General features: G+C 41.5%; 1 protein-coding gene across 1 annotated transcript in view; it reads left to right on the top strand.

Moving 5' to 3' along the window:
- The window catches only part of zgc:171572 (protein bicaudal D homolog 2), a 48,817-nt gene that overhangs the window by 1,457 nt on the left and 28,138 nt on the right, over positions 1-19,222 (top strand). The window lies entirely within an intron of this gene.

The following is a 19,222-nucleotide window of genomic DNA, read 5'->3' as shown; positions in this document are numbered from 1 at the left end:
ATATATATATATATATATATATATATATATATATATATATATATATATATATATATATATATTAGTGCCCTGAGATTACTTCTGTTGTGACTTGGTGTTTTAGAAATAAACTGAATTGAACTGAACTGGATCACATTTGAGCAGACATCAGTTCATTCCACAAGGCCAAAAATGCAAGGAGGAGGAAGGGATGCTCTTAACTGTGGGCATCCCTGCACCCACACCACCTCTGTGCTCAGGAAGTCCCCCATTACTCTGCTACCTTTATTTATTTATGCAGCTCCAAATACCCTTTCTTCAAGACAGTTCTCTGCCTCACACATAAGCCTGGTGTGTTTCCACAAGCAAGGAGACATACCCACTGCCCTGATATGATCAAAAATATGCTGTTTGATGTAGAAATCAAAACGAGGTCATTGCTTGTGTTATTTTTCTTGTTGTATCGTTTAGACATCCACATTTACACGTCGTGGCTGTTAGAGTGATGCTTTTAACGTCTGCGCTCACTCTGGGCTAGGAAACAAGACTTTCTAGTTCGGTTGAAACGGGCGGGAGCATGTTTGAATTTAAACCTTCCCGCTTTTAGAAGTGCACAAACTGCAGATGAGGCAAGAGAGTTTATGACCATTGTGGGAATGGAAAGAATGTTGAGCGGATGGTTACGGCGCAGCAGGCCTTGAGAGTCAGATAAAGGATGTCTGTTTTTCTCAACAGTGGTCTGACTTATTCCTCCTCTGCCGAGTGACGCATCCAGTTCTCTTCCGGAGCAACAATTTGTTTCTTTTCTGTGATTTAGATGGAGATAAACTGACTTTAAAGCAGACAGAAGTGACCATCAAATGTTGCTTTCTTTTATTTCTTTCTCTACCCACTGTCACAGGAAAAAAAAAACCCAGCTAATTCCAGCTGGCTTGTTCATGTGTTGTTCACATCCTCGTCTGATGTGTGATTTCTTTCTGAGTCGTCTCAGAGCTAGCAAAGCCTGGCTGATGAGAGGACTCTGGTGTACACCCCCTCGTTCTTTGCCAGTAGTCTGCTTTCGCCTCATGGGTTTTTGAGAGACATGGAAATGTTTTCCAGCCCCTTTGTTCCTTCTGCTTGTCTCGGCCTTCCGGTGGCCCTCTCCCTTGTTCAGCTTTCCCATGCAATATCTTGGCAGCAGATTTTTCTCTGTCGCAGGGGAATGACAACAAGAAGGCTCTAAAAAGAAAGAAACTGGTGGGCTAGAAGAGTAGACATGGCAGTAAAGAAGAAGTCTAAAAGTGAGGATCTTTTCCCCACTTAGACTTGGACTAAATATTCAGCTTGGTCTCTTTTATATTTTGATTGTGATTATCAGCTTCTAACAGAACGGAGCCCCTTCTGTGTTGTAATAAATTCCAGTGTTAGCTGGAAGCTACCACACATGGTGGGGTTGCATTAGTTCCACATTTGATGTGAACCTCTGGTAGAGCACATTTATAATCCTCTATCCCACTATAACCCCAAAGATGGCCACCAAGGGCAAGAGGGATGTTATCACAAGAGAAATACAAACACGTCCGTCCAACTTTTCTCTCCACTTCCTCTTCATTGTCTGCAAGAAGACATCGAGTTGTTAGGAGGAAGAATATCGCAAACGGGAAATGTAGGAAAAGTTTTGCAAAAGCTGAATGGTTTTCATGCAAAACTTGGTCTCATTGTTCATGGGTTTGATAGTTTATGGGTCAAAGTGGCCAGTAAGGTTGTTGGCAGCTGTGACCAAAATAAAATTCAAGGTATATCTGCAGTCAGGTGTAGACGTCATGCTACACAGACACTGTTGACACTGATGGCAGTGATGTTTGGACTCTGCTGCTCTTTTGTCTTGAGAGCTACAGAGCTGCTTAACACTCAATCCTTCCTACAGACTCTAAATCTCTTCTCTTGCTTACTGGCATGCACAAACACACGACAAAAGAAAACCACTGGGATTTGTGTGAGTGTTCATAATGTTTTAAATGCCCACACTTTATATCTGCTGCATGTAACAATCAGTCAGAAATCAACATGACAGTAGGCAAACCTTTGCTGTTTAGACAGTCCCCCCCCCCATCCCACAACACACTCGTATACCACCACCACCACCCATTCTGCTCTTGAGGCAGGAAGATGGAGGAATGCTGTGATTTTTCTGTTGCTTAGGAACAGCTCTGCTCGGTGCCGTCCTGCCTCCTCAGCAGGTGCTGCAGATAAACCCTGATGGACGGTCTTAGGTAGCGTTCAAAGGGCTCGGATGAACTGGATGAATGCATTCACAGTACTTCTGATGATGTTTGTAGTATATTTACAGCGCAGACGGTTTTTTCCTCTCGTTTGGACACTTCCTAACCCTGGCTTGTGTATTGATGATTTCTGGCTTTCGGAATATGCCGCAGTCCCTCAATGCTCCATCTTTCTTCTAATGCCCTTTCTTCAAATGACACATTTGCATTCATGTGGTGTCAGCTGCCTTTTAGTCCACATCTGCAGTATTCCTAAAGAGATCGCTCTGCTACATTTAACAGAACGCGAGTCACTTGGTCCACTGCCCTTGTGCCACTTCCTGCAGATACAAACTGCGAGAATGATTAGGACCACTTTCCTGATCCATCATGCATTCTGCAATGATCAATGATACTTTTGTTGCTAATTTAGCTATTAGAGACTGAGCTGCGTGGGCTTTAGCTGCGGACTGCGGCTTCTGACAGCAGCTCATAATGACGCACCGTGCTCCAGTCGTGTAAGACCCGAAGGTGGTGTTTCATCAATTTTTGGTCACATGCTGCATTTCGGCCAATCACAGATGGCGATATGTGCCGCACCTCCAGCTAAGGCAGCTCAGAGGGGTGTACAGGCTCATGATGCTTGCTGTGCAGGGCTTTTTCCAGTTCTTGAGAATGTCATAAGATGAGCACAGGTATGATCTTTCCAAAAACAGCACATTTATTCTTTATTTTTAAGGTCCCATCTAACAGGCTTTTACTTTACCCTGCGCACTTGTCCCTGTAGCCATTTGTGTGGCTCAGCCCTTCAAGGTTAACTAGCCCTGAGTGCCACAGATGTAGAGATGGTTAAATGGCTGCGGAGCGCTGCGTTTGACAAAGGAGACTGCGGGGAGGCTTTCTGTCGCGGATCCAGTTGAAAGGACTGGTTACTTTTGTCCCTTTCAAAATAGAAAAACCACTAAAAGACAAATCCCAGTGTCCTTGTTGTTCATCAGTGGGCCCATCTGTGCTTTTATTTAAAGAGTCAAAAAGTCTTTCACCTTTTCTGGTGTTGCTTCAACAAGGAGCTACATATGATCAGCAGCTGTTCACGTCTGTGTTTCATGTTTTCTTTTTGATTCACTTGTTTCTCCTAACCTAATGTCCTCGTTAGGCTTTTATTCGTTCATTGTCCCATCAGTGTCATTCGATCTGTGTTCACTTATATCACCACATCAGGATTTGTTAAGCCTTTCAGTATTGTTTGAGGTATTTCATTGTGGCTTTTTACTCATGATTTATTTTGCAGAATAGTGAGCCTGCAGTTAAGGTTTTTTTTTTCTAAATGGCCCTAAATAAAGTCCCAAATCCTCTACCCTCTGGGCTTAAGAGGATTAATCCCAGTCACTATGTGCAGGGTTTACGGCAGTCTGGGAGTCTGCCAGGCCCAGCCTCACTTATTAGCAGCTTCAGTAGCCAGAGACGGGTACTGTGCATGCTTTTTGGGAGAGACTGTCAGTAAGACTGTTCTACCATGTCTGGTTCATGAGCTCACTGCAGCGGCTGCCAAGCTGGTTTTTTTTAGTATAATCATTAGACATGCAGAAAAAAAGATTTTGAGTACCTGTGACACTAGATTAGTTAGAACAAATGCAGTTTTTAAGAATTGCATGAGAATTCAATTAGTCAGAGGAGCATGGTGGCAGCCCAGCAGGGCCGTGGTTCTGTAATCCAGTTACTGAAGACTAGGACTGGATCAGGCTAAAAGCAGAGTAGCAGACTGTCTCCAACAAAACCACACTGTGCTCTCAGACAAAGGTCGTTCTCCAGTTCGCCTTCTAAGTTTCATACTGATTAGATGCTGATTTCGTTTTGCAGCAGGACTCGGCTCCTCCTGCCCACACTGCCAGAGGTACCAAAAGCTGGCTATGAAATATTCTCATTTTCTGAGACACAGAATTTATTTATTTTTTCATTAATTGTAAGCCATAATCATCAAAATTACAAGAAATATATTCCACTCTGTGTAATGAATCTATGTAATATGAGTTTCACTTTCTGAAATGACTGACAAAAGAAATTGAACGTTTTCACGACATTCTAACTTTTTGAGATGCACATGTGAAGTTTTATATTTTATACTGATTAAGCATGTGATGCATTTTTTTGTTAGAATTCTAACTTTCGTCCTATTGATCTTTTCTACGAAGACTAGCTGGTCTTTTGAATCTTTTTCTATGCCACGTGCTGTTGTCTGTGGACGACGCTCTGCTCTCCTGTTCAAACACACGCTCCTCTTGCTTTAAGAGCTCGTCGTCTTCTAGTTCACTGCATGATCACATTCATTTGTGGTAAGTTACATAAAAGAATGAATCAGCAGCGTGTGGAGGCAGAGCAAAGCTTTGGGATTGTTATGAACTCCACCTGCATCACTCTTTAAAGAGAGACCGTAGATGAAGTCTGTGGCGTGTATCAGATTGCCCACAGAACTTTCTTATCGTTGTAGCTCGTCCAAGCAACGTGAACGCCATAATGGCACCCTTATCTAAAGCGTGATGAAAGTCTCTTATTTGTTTACAGTTTGTTTCATTAAAACCCTTTCCTCAGTCCAGTCTTAATCACGAGGAGTCTTACTTAGCTCTTGTTTAAACCTTTTTTCTTCCTTCAATTGAACTGAAGTTGATAATCTCCTTCCCCTACATCCTGTTTACGGGCGAGGAGTCCCTTTATAGCGGACAGGAAGTAGAAATATGGCTCCGTCTGGATATCTTTACTGTATCAAGAGGATGTGACCACATGTTATTCATAAAGCAAGTCATCCTTTATTTTTATTTTTTTTAAAGCACTGTCACTATGTTCTGCTTTTTGTATGAGAGGAATAAACTGGACTGTTGTGCTGTGGTAGCTTAAACATTTATTCAGTGTATAGATTATTAGTCCACTACAACTGTGTCATACTTGTTTTAGGATGAATTAAATCAAATCTGTTTGTTTATTAACAATAAATAAATAAAGTGACATTTCAGATTTTTTTGAAATGTAGATCTGTGGAAAAGTTCTGAACAATTAATATGTTATCTGTTTGAGATGACTCTTTGAATGACCTCAGTTTGGGAAAAAAGGGAGTTTAAATCTGACGAGTTGACTAATCGTCTGAGTGAGACTGAGACCAAAACTCATGGCTGCCATCTTAAAACAAACCCAATACCCAACATTTTATAATAATTAATGCAAATACTGTTTTATAAACATTTTCATTGCAGGCATTGTTTTTTTTTAGAGTTGATTAAAAGTTAATTGATGAACTTAAGGCCTTAAAGGTGCAGGTGTCTAACCTCCTGCAGGCTTATATGTCCTCCACATCCCTTGCATCTAATGTTTAAGTTGTCCTGAAGTCCAGGCTGGTCCACAGAGGTGATCGGGCCTTTCCAGCTGTAGCTCCTGAACTGTAGAACCAGCTGCCCCTTCGTATCATCATCTCATCTGTAAGCACATTTGTTCTCACTGGCTTTATTATAACTGGACACTGGACATTTGACTCTTTTTTTCATTATATTACCGTAATGGTTTCATTTGATGTTTTATCACATTTGTATTTGTCTTTATTTATTTATTTTTATTTAACCTTTATTTTACCAGGATAAAATCCCACTGAGATTAAAAACCTCTTTTCCAAGGGAGACCTGGCCAAGAGGCAGCAACAAATACAACACAAAAAAATTACGCCGTTAAAAGAAAATGTCAAGCTATTAAAAACAGGTGCTATAAAACAAGCTAGCTATAAAATCAGGTGCATGTCATTAAATTGGCCTCAAGAAGTTTTAGTTTGGATGCAAAAGCACTGAATGAGATGAATTCAGTCAGTTTCAGAGTTTCTTGTAGTTCCAAGGGCGCAGAGTGAATGGAAGCCTTCTTACCCAATTCAGTCCGAGCAAAAGGGACAGAAAGAAGCAGCAAATCGTGTGAGCGAAAAGTATAAGAGTCAACGTTTCTCACTGCAATGGCAGTACAAATATAGGCCGGCAGTGCCTTGTAAATAAAAGTTAACCAATGGGAGTTCCTTCAGACAGCCAGACCATCCCACCTGTGAGTATAAATCACAATGGTGTGTCGACATGTTGCAGTTTGTAATGAACCTCAGAGAAGAGAGGTAGACAGAGTCAAGCATCTTAAGACATTGTGAGGAAGCAATCATATACAGAAAACCTCCGTAGTCCAACACAGACACAAAAGTTGCAGAGACAAGCCGCTTTTTATCAGCATATGAAAAACACCACTCGTTTTGAAAATAAAAGTCCAGCTTTAGTTTTAGCCTTTTTACAAGACTTTCCACATGGGGGTTGAAAGTGAGGGAATCATCAATCAAAATGCCCAAATATTTATATGTGTGAACCAACTCTATTTCATTTTCACTGCAGGAGAACACAGAGGGGATCTTTTGTGGACCGCTGGATCTGGAAAAGTACATCAATTTAGTTTTATCTGCATTATGGACGAGTTTTTAATTTAATAAAGAGCATTAGATAGCAGCAAAGTCTTTTTGTAATAATTCAATAGCTTAAGTAAGAGTAGATCCAGTGCAATAAATAACTGTCATCTGCGTAAAAATGCAAATTAGCATCAGACACATTCTGTCCCAATTCATTTACTGTATATGGTAAATGGACTGTACTAATATAGCGCCTTTCTATTGTATTTCAAGATACTCAAAGCGCTTTACACTACAATCTGTGCCTCATTTACCCATTCATACAGCACTCTACTAGATCGCTACTAAGCTAATTGAACAAATCATTCTAAAGAGACTGATCAGTGCTTTAGATCACATTCATGATGGGACACACATCAGAGGCTATGAGGGGCTCAGTGTCTTGCCCAGGGACACTTCGACATGTGACTGCTGGTGGATTCGAACCCCCAACTCTCGCATTGGAGGACGACTGCTCTAACCACTCGGCCACAGCCGCCCCAAAATATATATAAATATTTATAATTTTTATATATTTATATATAAATATATAAAAATTATGAATAAAAGAGGACCGAATATAGAACCCTGCTTGCTTTCTATTTGCTTTGTTTTTGTGGTCTCTTGGGTTTAGTATTATTTTTTAATTGTTTTGTGTGCAGCAATTTGGCCAGCATTTGTTTTTAAATGTGCTATATAAAAAACAATTGATTTGATTTTATGTTTCACGATTATTTACATGGGCAGCACGGTGGCGCAACTGGTAGAGCTGCTGCCTCTCAGCGAGCAGGTCCTTGGTTCAAACCCCGGTCCAGGGGCCTTTCTGGGTGGAGTTTGCATGTTCTCTTCGTGCATGCGTGGGTTTTCTCCGGGTACTCCGGTTTCCTCCCACAGACCAAAAACATGCATGTTAGGCTGATTGGTAACTCTGAATTGTCCCTAGGTGTGAGTGAGAGAGTGAATGGTTGTTTGTCTCGTTTGTCTCTATGTGTCCCTGTGATGGACTTGCGACCCGTCCAGGGTGTACCCCGCCCCTCGCACAGTGATTGCTGGACATGGGCACCAGCGACCCCCGTGACCAAAAATGGAATAAACGGGTAAAGATAATGGATGGATGGATGGATTATTTACATAGCATTTTGTGGGATTAGAATGGCGACGGCAGCAGCTAGCTTTAGCACTTTTGATGCAGCTGAAAGTGCCGTGTAGCCATCGCTACTTTAAGCAAAATGTCAGTGGCGTAAAGATTTATCAACTATTGTTGGCACAGAAAAATGTGAAAATGTGGAAATTGGAGTTGTTTTAAGACGGCAGCTATCGCTTTAGGTCTTGACCTTGCTCAGGCCAGACATTGACTCGAAATCTGGTGAGAATGAAATTCTATTTCTCCAAAAAGAAGATTTTCAACAAGCTATCCTTAACAGGTACATTATATGGTAATAGCCATTCACAGAGTCCCTATTTTAAAATATCTAATCTGTCTTTAAACACATACTTTAGATCTACTGAAACTAGTTTAAACTTGCATAAATGTTTGTTTGAGAAGTTCTTTAAAGTTGTCTTTCATCTAATGACAGCAAGAGACCAGAGATGTGCTGTTGTTCACATTTAAGGTCCATCCTGATCCTGGACTTTGGGATAGTTGTGGTACGTTCTGGTGGGCTTGCTAAAGGACATTTTTTAAGTTGAGTTTAGTATGAACTTTTCCTTCAGAACCAAATGATTAAGGGTGCTCTGTGTATGGCCAGAATAAATAAACTTGGGGTAGTTGCAAGTAGACAGATGGTGTGTTTGAGCCCCACCCTACCCTCAGATGGACAGATTTGAAGGGTCTGACATGCTCCACCCACTTTCTCCCACAACTAAAGAGTTTTGTCTAAATTTGCTTCTCTGCAGTCCCCCGCAAAGTCCCAGACCATCCTTTAATTTGAGGCTAAACAGATGTTGCTTTCTGATGATGTGATTACGTTCTGCCTCATCCTCTAGTTCCACACAGTTTCTTCATGTTTATACGGTGATTTGAACAGTAGTGTCCTTTGTGACCTGAAGTAATTAAACCAGAGGGCAAATTTTCTTAAGCGTCTCGATTTAATAGACCGTCTATTCAGACATCGGCAAGAACAGTTTCAAAGGGTTGTCCTTTCGCCCCGGGGGTTCCTTTTGCTTCAACGCCACTGTGCAATCAGAAAACAGCAGTATGTCTACATTCTTCCTAACACATTACATCCACCCCCTGCCACCTTCATCCCTTCCCCCTCCTCATCTAGCTGCTCTCCCCATTGTAAACAGACTCGCAGGTCTGTTTCCGTGGGTCACTCCACGTTGAAGCTCTCAGGCGTAGCTGATCAGAAGAGATCTGGTAAATAAAGAGGAAGAAGTCAGACACGGTCCATACTGTACAGCATTAACAACATTTGGAGGTGGAGACGCAGAAGGAGGTGGGGTCATATAATTGGATTTTAGCCAGACTCTCAGGGGTCCTTGAGAAAACAGACTGGGGAATGAAGGGGCACTGTGCAGTGCATGGATTTCCTGTGGGAACCAGCTTGTTTTTGTAGATGTGAGGACAAATGAGGGTTCCTAATGAGTTTGAAAGTCTGGTATTACACATTTATACTGTATGTAAGAAATAATGTATTTCTTTTTTAACTGTTAGGTCTTGCTAGACAAGCTGATTATGTTCACTGTTTAATTAAGAACATTGTATTTTGGTTTATTGTTCATAGTTGTTGTGTTTTTTTAAGTTGGATGAACTGTTGTCAAAGAACTCGTGAAGTTAGTTGCAAACAGCACATTGTGTATAAGCAACAGTGCTTCATGCAACACAGATGTACTGTAATTCAGATGCAGGTCAAGAAATCAGCACCTTATTTGCAAACTGGCCCAAGATATTGCCTCAGTGCTGGGGTATGAACATTCACAGGACAAATAAGGTCATTAGTGCCTATTTGGTCAGCAGCTGGGGGAGAACCCCTTCCATCAATCTGGTTTGGAATGTGAATGAAGTGGGGAAAAAAGGGAGTTATGCTCTAATTCATTTACCTTAGAAGTAGAAGCTCAGATCTGGGAATGACGTCGCATCAAACTTAAATGTGCTCCAGTTCCATCCATCCATCTTTTATCTGCTTTTTCCTTTCCAGTCACGGGGGTCACTGGTGTCCATGTCCAGCTTTCACTGTGTGAGAAGCCGGGGACACCCTGGACAGGTCCCCAGTCCATCACAGGGACACATAGAGACAAACAGGACAAACAACCATTCACTCTCTCACTCACACCTAGAGACAATTTAGAGTCACCAGTCAGACTAACATGCAAGTTTTTGGTCTGTGGGAGGAAACTCGCACATGCACGGAGAGAACATGCAAACTCCACTCAGAAAGGCCCCTGGTCATGATTTGCTCCAGCGACCTTCTCACTGAGAGGTGTCTGCTCTATCAACTGAGCCACCGTGCCTCTGTGCTCTGGTTTCCAAGTTAAATCAGTAAGGTTTTCAAATGATTGTGTTCATCGATCATGCTAACTAATATTAGCAATGCAATCTGATTACATTGCATTTCCCTGAATTTGATGCATTTAAGCAGTGTAGCAAAATGTTCACTAATATGTGTGGGACTGATTAATTGAGATACAAACTGACAGAAGTGCAAATAAATGTGTAAATTTTTTTACTTGTCAGGGAAATTTAGGTAAAGGTTTATGGATGTTTAATGTTGGACCATGTATGTGAAGTGTCTGGGGTCAGAGAGTTCTTGTTGTCTGCTCAGAGAGGAGCAGATTTGAGCCTGTGTATACAGCTGGCAGACCAAGGTCACCAGTGACTGATGAGCTTTGTAAAAGCACTTCCTGCCTCACTGTCAGGTTGCAGATCTTCACGACCATGGTCTTGAGGATGGAACTTTTTGAACATCGGTGTAAGCCTGTGTGTGAACTCTACCCTTCCAAGTAAAGACCAGTTAAAAATCTTCTTGTCCTCAGAGTGGCTTATTTGAGTAAATATATGATGAAATCCATCCATTATCTTTACCCGTTTGTTCCATTTTGGGTAACGGGGGTCGCTGGTGCCCATGTCCAGCAATCACTGTGCGAGGGGCGGGGTACACCCTGGACGGGTCACAAGTCCATCACAGGGCCACATAGAGACAAACGAGACAAACAACCATTCACTCTCTCACTCTCACCTAGGGACAATTCAGAGTTACCAATCAGTCTAACATGCATGTTTTTGGTCTGTGGGAGGAAACTGGAGTACCTGGAGAAAACCCACGCATGCACGGAGAGAACATGCAAACTCCACCCAGAAAGGCCCCTGGACCGGGGTTTGAACCAAGGACCTGCTCGCTGAGAGGCAGCAGCTCTACCAGTTGCGCCACAGTGCTGCCCCTATATGATGAAATGTATTTATTTAATTCAACATTACTGCAGCTACCTCCACTTTGTAATGGCAGCCATGCTGGATGTTGAGGTTAGAGCTGGCAAGATTATACAGACTTGAAATCAGAATCAAACACACTATTGCAAATAAGGGATAATGTAATGAATGTACAGGGGTGATGGGGCGAATCCAAAATGCTGAATCGTAGTGTTCAAGTGGAATATATGTCATGCTTCTTAAATTCAAAATTGAGAGCAATAATGCAAATGAGGGTTCTTCAAATCCGCCTCCATTCTGTCAATGCGAAACCCTGATTGATTAAAAATGTCTCAGCACAAATAAGAGTCCAGGATGTTTAGGAGGAAATGCATGAGAGCTTGAATACAACATTAGTTTTATAATGACCCAATGAAAAACCCCTTCAGTAAATATGAAGAAACTGGATCCAAATTTTAATATAGCTTTGTCTTTCTTCCTGTTTCAAACGTGACATTTGACCTTATCGAAACACGGTTGCATGTCAGTTTGTCTGAGATGTATAATGTATTAATTTATTTGTATTTACGTGTGCACATGGCCCCAGCTGCTCTTCCTGTTGGTGATTAATGTCAGAGGTGTCCCCACTGTGGAAATTGTATGTGACGGTTCCACAGGGAGTATTGTCTTTTGGGAAATGGTCTACAAACCCTTTAAGAAAAATAATAGATTCACCGCTCGTTAGCCTTTATGTGAGTTGAATCAAAAATCAAGAAAGCGATACAGACAATAAAAACTGGTGTTTGTGTGTAGTGTAATCTCAGATTGGAGGCGGACATGGTAACGGCTGTCAGTGTGCAGGGGAGGAGAGCTGGCCGTGTTAGCTGAGCTCATATAGCCATCTGCACACCCGTGCTTTGCCTTGACTGACCGCCTCTCTCTGTCACTGTAATTGGCCTAGTAACCATAACAACGGCTGTTCCCCTGGGGTGCCGGCGCGTGGACCTGGGAGATCACATCCAGACAGATTGCCCGGCAGAAAGCGGGAACCGAACGACCGACTACAAGCAGCCAACAGATAAGGCCGTCTTTTGCATTGCAAATGGCGGTGGTTGTGAAGGCACAGAGCTGGTGCTGTTAACGCACGCTGCCGCATGAAAAGTGATATAAAGAAACCAGATTCCAGCTCAGACGTCCTTTGATGGTGCCGTGTAGAGGGGCCTATTGAATTTCTGCTCTCCCCTGAGACCATGAGGCTTTCCTTCGTACTGTAGAGGCTGAACAATGGATTCATCAGTCAGCGATAAACAGATGCTTCCTTAGGATTAAGAATCCTCAGATTGAAGACTGAAAACAAACATTTTAAACATTGTGCTATACGCACACAAGCAAAACATACTTTTTATTTAAAATTTTCACACGGAAACCTCGACACAAGTCAAAACAAACCTCAGAAAATGCTCAACTCTGCCAGAGTCTGTTTTTGAATAATATTGTGTTCCTAAACTTGACTTTCTTTTCCCTCCTGAGTATTGTGAAATTCTCATCCTATTACCTTGGTTGCATAATGTTTTTATTTTTATGCTGAAAGCTACGAAAAACTGTGATTACTGATTCTTCAGCTCTCCACTGTGGGCGTAATAACTATTTTTATTCTTCACTAATGCAGCAGCCTGTCAGTGAACACCCACAACAAAGTCTGAAACAGACCGGAAAATGTCACATAGTTGCCTTCTGTTTTCTCACAGTTCCTTCTTTTGTAAACGTATAACGAAAATCATTTAGCGTCATCTTTAAGTATGGAGTCTAATTTGACCAAAGTCTGATGACACACAATAAAATGTGTATTTTCCCTTAGAAGAGCTGAGACAATGCTACAGCTAGTGCTGAATCACTGCAACCGTCTATAAAGTAGGGAGAATGTCTTCAGCACATTTGTGTTTCTGAGTCCAATTATGCTCTCCTGATCTTATTTTATGAAACCTTCATGTGAAGAGTCATTAAGATAAGAGTACAGTACTTGCCGCCGTACACGTCGCATCAGTCCAAATATGTCTAATAAGGTGGAAAAATCCATAAATACGTCGCTTCGCCGTATAAGTCGCATCTATTATGTGTCACCGTTGACCACCCGGAAACGTGGGCCGGTGTTGTGCCAAAAATCCATTGGCTACCATATGGCAACTGTGGGAGCATGCACGGGAGGACTTTAACAAGAATTTAACAAGATTAACACTAAAAACAATTATTTGTTTGCTCGACATTATAGTAAAGTTGTGTCTCAGATGAACTTTTCCTTAATAAATGCACTGTAATGGTCAAATCAGCTGCATTTCGCCTGGGCGGCACGGCGAATGCAGCTGATTTGACCATTGCTCCAGGAGTTCCAGAGCGAGACGAAGGTGGTTTGTATGGCAAGCAAAGTGTCTCATTAATATCCACTTTTACCTATTAATGAGACACTTGGCTTGCCATATCTCTCAAGGGCCCTCTAGTGGCTGAAAATGGTAGTGTTCAATATTTTCCATGTCAGAATGAATGAAATCGTCAGATCTCAGCCAAAAATTGGATTATAGATATGGGGAAAAAACATAAATAAGTCGCTTTGCCATATAAGTCTCAGGGCATGCAAATTTATGCAAAAAGGTTCGACTTGTATGGCGAAAAGTACGGTAATTTGTGCATTACACAAAGGCTGTGCTTTTGTATGCGTTTGTCGTCTCTCTACATCACCACTTTGTGTTGTTTTCTGTTTCTTCGCCTGCATCATAACAGAGCTTTCATGTGGTGCAGCTCCGTGGTGGTTTTTAGGCGGTTCCTGCCCTGTTATGTCTCATGAGTACAATGTTCAGCTGCTCTACTTGAGGCAAAATTATTATTTGTGACCTTGCTGTCTTATTTTCTTTTCTCTCTGATGCTACTTGCCATTGGTGCTCATTGCAAGGCCTGTGTTCGATGCGTGCTGCGCTGGTGGAGCCCCCATCCAGGCTTTCACCTCCTTCTCTTCGTTTCCTAAATGGAACAGAGTCAAACCTCAGCATGGTCAAAGTGTGAGGTGCTGCAGTGTAGCTGACTGCAGGGCACACTGCTAGAATTGGAAATGGGATTTGTGTGTGTGTTGTGTGTGAAATTATCCAGGCCTGTGTGTGAATAATAGCCCAACTGCTGTTTGCTGTGAGTCGCAGTGAATCATTGTGGCAGTGTGCCAAGAAGCAGCTTCCATCTCTGCCTCTCTCATTAGCATTCCTCTCACCTGCCTTTTCCTCTTTTCCTGCTAAAATTTGTCATTTTCACACTTTTCACTCATGAAATGGTAAAATAAATTAACATCCTCCTTACATTCTAACAGAGCTCGTATTTTATCTCTTTCTATATTGTTAAAATCAGAGTTGCTGATGTGAGCAAGAGATTGGCAGCGAAAACACATTGGACAGCTCATCATGACCTCCAGAGATTTATATATTGTCAATCGCTTTTCATTTTCACCCAGCCCCCACTAAAAAAGTCTGAAGTAAATAATTGGCTACTATGTTACTCATTACAGTGAATGTCAAGGGCTTGTAGAGCGACAGCAGTGCTGTCAGTGAACTGTGCTGTGAGAAAACTCCCACACAGCCATGAGACATGAGTGACATTCCTGTGAGGATGGTGTTACAGTCTGTTAACACAGAAATTACACGCCGAGCTTTTAAAACTCAGACAGGTGAATTGCTGAGGCTGTTTCTTGTTGAGCAGTGGGTCGTCCTTTGGAAATCACTGACTTGCTCGGACGCCTTGAGGGATCTGTATTATGAGCAGTCGATTGTGGAAACCTAAATTTAGAATCGGCGCACTCCTCAGAGCGATTTGTCTTTTTAAGGTTTCTTTCTGCCCAGTGGTCTGTGAGTTGAGACAGAAAGGAAGCAAATGAGCGTGACTGTTTATCATCACAAACTGCCGCTCCACGTGAGCTGAGATTCACGAGGAGGCAGGAGAATTCATCCACTGTTTGCGTTCTGCTACTCGCTTCGCTCTTCCTCTTCTGTGAGCATGAACCTCCGATCAGCCTTCAGTGCTGCTGAATCACTGCTTTGGCACCCAGGGTTGGTCAACCCCAGCAGCACTCTGGCCATCTGTGTAACTGAAGTCATCTCTAGACACAGCTGCAGTGTTTGGCAGCCACAGCGTCATCTCCTAAAAATGCTGCAGAGGAGTCTGAAAATCTCTGATCAGCATCAGCCCACACTCTGCTCCACAAGTTCTGACAAGATGTTAGTTTTTCTTCCTCATAGTATCCCATCTATCTCCCTGGCATAGGTCAACCAGGAAATGCCAGTACTACAATTGATATTTTGTAATACTTTAATCAAAACACAAATTAATGTTTCCCATATTATCAATCAGCCTTCTGAATATTTCTGTCTTCTTATTGCTCCAGACCCATCTACTGCTTCTGATTGTTTGGTGTTGCATTCGATTCAAACCCTGAGACCACATACTTTCTTGTCCACAAGAAACAGGTTTTCCAAAATGTTCTTTATTTCATTTTTCAAAATATCTTTGTAAACACAACATCACTGCTAGAAATGTCTAACACGAAAAATGGCCCAAGTGGAGCATGCTTAAAAAGCTTGCACACTAGAGATGCATTCGGTCCCAAAAAATCTGACCCGGCCCCAGACCTTAGCCATCATTTCCAAACCCCACCCGACCCATCGAATCTACAGTAATTACAGGACTGAACCTGAACACCCCCACCCCCCAACATTTTTAATTAAGCTATGACTGCTTATATTTTTATTAACGGTCGGCGGACGCGTGCGGCTGAATAAAAGGGGGCAGAAGATCGGAGCTGAGGGAGTGTTTGTCCTTTCATGGGCATCAAAGCACATTAAATCCCTGCTTCTGCCTGCATTCTGCATTATTCATACACGGACCCCGCTCTGACATGTCAGATATTTTGGGATCTCACTTGTTTGGGTCATCGTCTGTGTGCGTCCGCTGAGTGCAGCAGTTGAATGATCGTCCATTTGGGCTTTGATAGATCGCTACCTGGCAGTATAGTCCCATCTGAAGCTTAACTGAACTTTTTTTTAAACTTCTTTCAAGGCCGGTCAGTGCGTGGTCAAATGGCCACATGCGACTGGTGATTGTATGGCAAGTCATGTTTCCATATAATTGGATCCGCTGACGCAATCAAAAGCCCGACACCGGCCTGGCCTGCACATTAAAGGTGCCTGGCCGGGCACCAGGTTCGAGTTAGAAATGACAGCACACACTGGTTACACTCTACTACTGGATAGTACTGAATAGTTTATATTATACTATTGTTTAACTACAGTGCAGGTATAGTACTAGTATACTGTTTTATCCACCTGGAGGTTGAGCTATGACATCATAGTACTGGTAATTTCAGTTTCAATAAGTAGTGTTTTGGCTGTCTACATGTAAACACAAAGGTGGCGTTTTAGATATTGTTTATTTTAGAACTTGGTTTTTTTTTTTTTTTTTACTTTGGACTTTTAATCTTTAATTTCAATGTGGACACGAGGCTGAAACAATGAAAGAAAAACTTTTACGTATTAACTAAACATGACCCTTTTTATCCTTGTGTAGGCGGCCCCTCTGTACCAAGGCCATAGAGCAATTTTCAGTCCTGCATTTTGTTGCTGAGGTTTAGGTCAAAGAAAGAAGTTTTGTAAAGAAAAAACAAAACTCACTGGAATTCACAGAAATGCTGCTGACCTCTTGTGTGTGGCTCATCTGTTTGATGTGGTCCATTTCATAACCCGCCTTAGATCTGCAGTAACAGTATCCTTCAAGATCCCATTGCCTCGCTCATTTCATCCCACACAAACCTAACCTTTACAGACAATACGGGAACTAAAAATAAGGTTTTGATGGAAACTTCAGCTCCACGGAGACTCAGAGTCCAGCTGCATTGATCTGTTTTCTACCTGTCCTGAATTGCTCCTCTCTCTTCATGCTTGGCACGAGGACTGGTGAAGCACAAGAGAGACGTTTTGGAGTTTAGATAACCAGTGTTTATTCTGCTTTAACTACCCAGCTTGTGTAAAGTGTTGGACTTAAGCACAGAGCTGTGTTAAAATAACTTTCTGGGATCACATGTGTGATTCACCTTTAAGTCTTAATTTGTCCCACATTTATTCAGCAGTTTCACCTTTTCTGGACATATCTTTAAAAGACTAATGAGCAATCGGATCCTTTTATTTGTCTCTTCTGTATGCTTGATCTAAAACTTCAAGCACAAGAACATCTGTCTGCAACAGTTCACCCACCCACGCAGCAGTATTTGCTTTGGTTACTTGGGTTGGTAAAAATAGTTGAAAATAGTTTAAGGAAGTCCTCATTCTGACAGATGAGAGAGGGAAAAATGAGTTGACTGACGTTATTAATCAGTTCCTCAGTCACATGAAGTTTAATGGACACAATGATTCTGAACTCTTATAACCAAGTTGAGTCAAACCAGCACAACAGGATGTTTATTTCTCCATTAGGGCCAGACATTGTGTTCAGTGTTGGATTAAAGCTTTTAAAGTGTTGCCATTTGCTTTTGTGGTCAGATTTTGTCATCTGTGAGTAATTCAAGCCCAAACAAAATCTAAAAACCAACAGTAACTAGACAAATCTATGTGCAGTGGAGTGTACATTGAAATGCATGATGTCATTGCATGATGAGGATACCTTGACAGAAGCATTTGAACAGCTGAAATATAGATCTAAAAGCATCTGAAACCAATATGTCTCTACATAGAAGTTGCACGGGAAACATGGCTCTCTGCATCGTCTCCTGACAGTCATGAAGCATTGGAAAAATAAATGGTTGTAATAAGATGACATTATTTAGGTAGTTCAAAAATGGTAGAAGACAATATGTTAATATGATTAATAATATATGAGGTTTACAGCTATAACTTACAATGGCTTTAGTATGCAGCACTATGTGTTGCAAAAATCAATGTAATAATAATAATATTAATAATAATAATAATAATAAATAGAAACAGAATCACAATACTGTGTTTTTCTATGCACACAAATTAGCTTTACATGAAGTTAATAATCCCTGCTCACATGTCCACTTTAAAAAAACTGCAACATATGGCTTGCTAGAGATGAATTTTAAATTATGTGGGCCATTCACTGGGAGATTACAGGCTTGCTCATGTGTCCTCTGTGTACCCTCCCCTAAAAGTAGCCTAAACCCATGCAGGCTTGGTGAACTAAGATTAAAGTCATTGGGTCAGTGGGTTTCGGGCTGTTTGTTTGAACGAAAGCCCTCTCAGATTGGATTTATTGTCCCCTTGGCATCAATTATGCACCATCAAGATTATTTTGATGGGATTCCCCTGATTTCTGATTGGGATAATCCGGTCTCTAAATGAGTTTTTAACCAAATACGGCTTCCTGATGATTGAGCGATTTTTGGAACAAGGCGAGAGAGAGAGAAGACATTATTATATTTTACAGACACTCTTTTCTGTAGTGGCAAATATTAATTGTTTATTGGCAGACTCTGGCGGTCCATATTGGAACCGTAGTTATGTAATTAATGGCAAACCAGTTTCAGTAGTTAGTGTCGAGATTAACATTTTTAGTATTTATTATTCTTTCACAGCAAAGTGGAAGTGGTTCTACATCAGCTGGATAAAGGAAAATCATTTATTTTTTACTTTTAATGTCAAACTAAAACATACACCACAAATGTCAGATCTATCTCTAGTTCTATTAATTGTTCTCAACCATCTAGTTGTGAACATTTAATATATTTTCTGTTGTAGGCAGTTTTTTGAAGTGGCTCAGTTTTGGGAGAATAGTTTTTCTGACTAAACTGGCGAGCTGTTAATTAGTCTGACCGAGGCTGAGACCTAACGTGGATTGCTGTCGTCTTAAAACAACTTCAGTCCCTAAAGTCATTCATGCAAATCCTCTTTTATAAACTTTTACAATGCAGTCAGTTTCACATTTCCAGATTATTTTACCAGAAATATTATTTTCTGCAGGAAGTCTCCCAAGATGCATCTGCTGTGCTACGGCTAGCTGCTGTTTTGTGAGCTCGCAACTTGCAATGCAACACTATGTAAATAACTATAATACTACAGTACTGTACAGTACTGTGAAACTGGTAGCAGTGTAAAGGTGTATGAAATCAAGTTCATAGTTTGTGCTGTTTTGAGACTGCAGCTGTCCACGTTGGTCTTG

The sequence above is a fragment of the Nematolebias whitei genome, chromosome 11 (assembly GCF_014905685.2).
Source record: "Nematolebias whitei isolate Nwh7 chromosome 11, NemWhi1, whole genome shotgun sequence".
Taxonomy (NCBI): Eukaryota; Metazoa; Chordata; class Actinopteri; order Cyprinodontiformes; family Rivulidae; genus Nematolebias; species Nematolebias whitei.
Note: the sequence above shows the minus strand (reverse complement) of the source record. Positions and strands in the feature narration are given on the sequence as shown.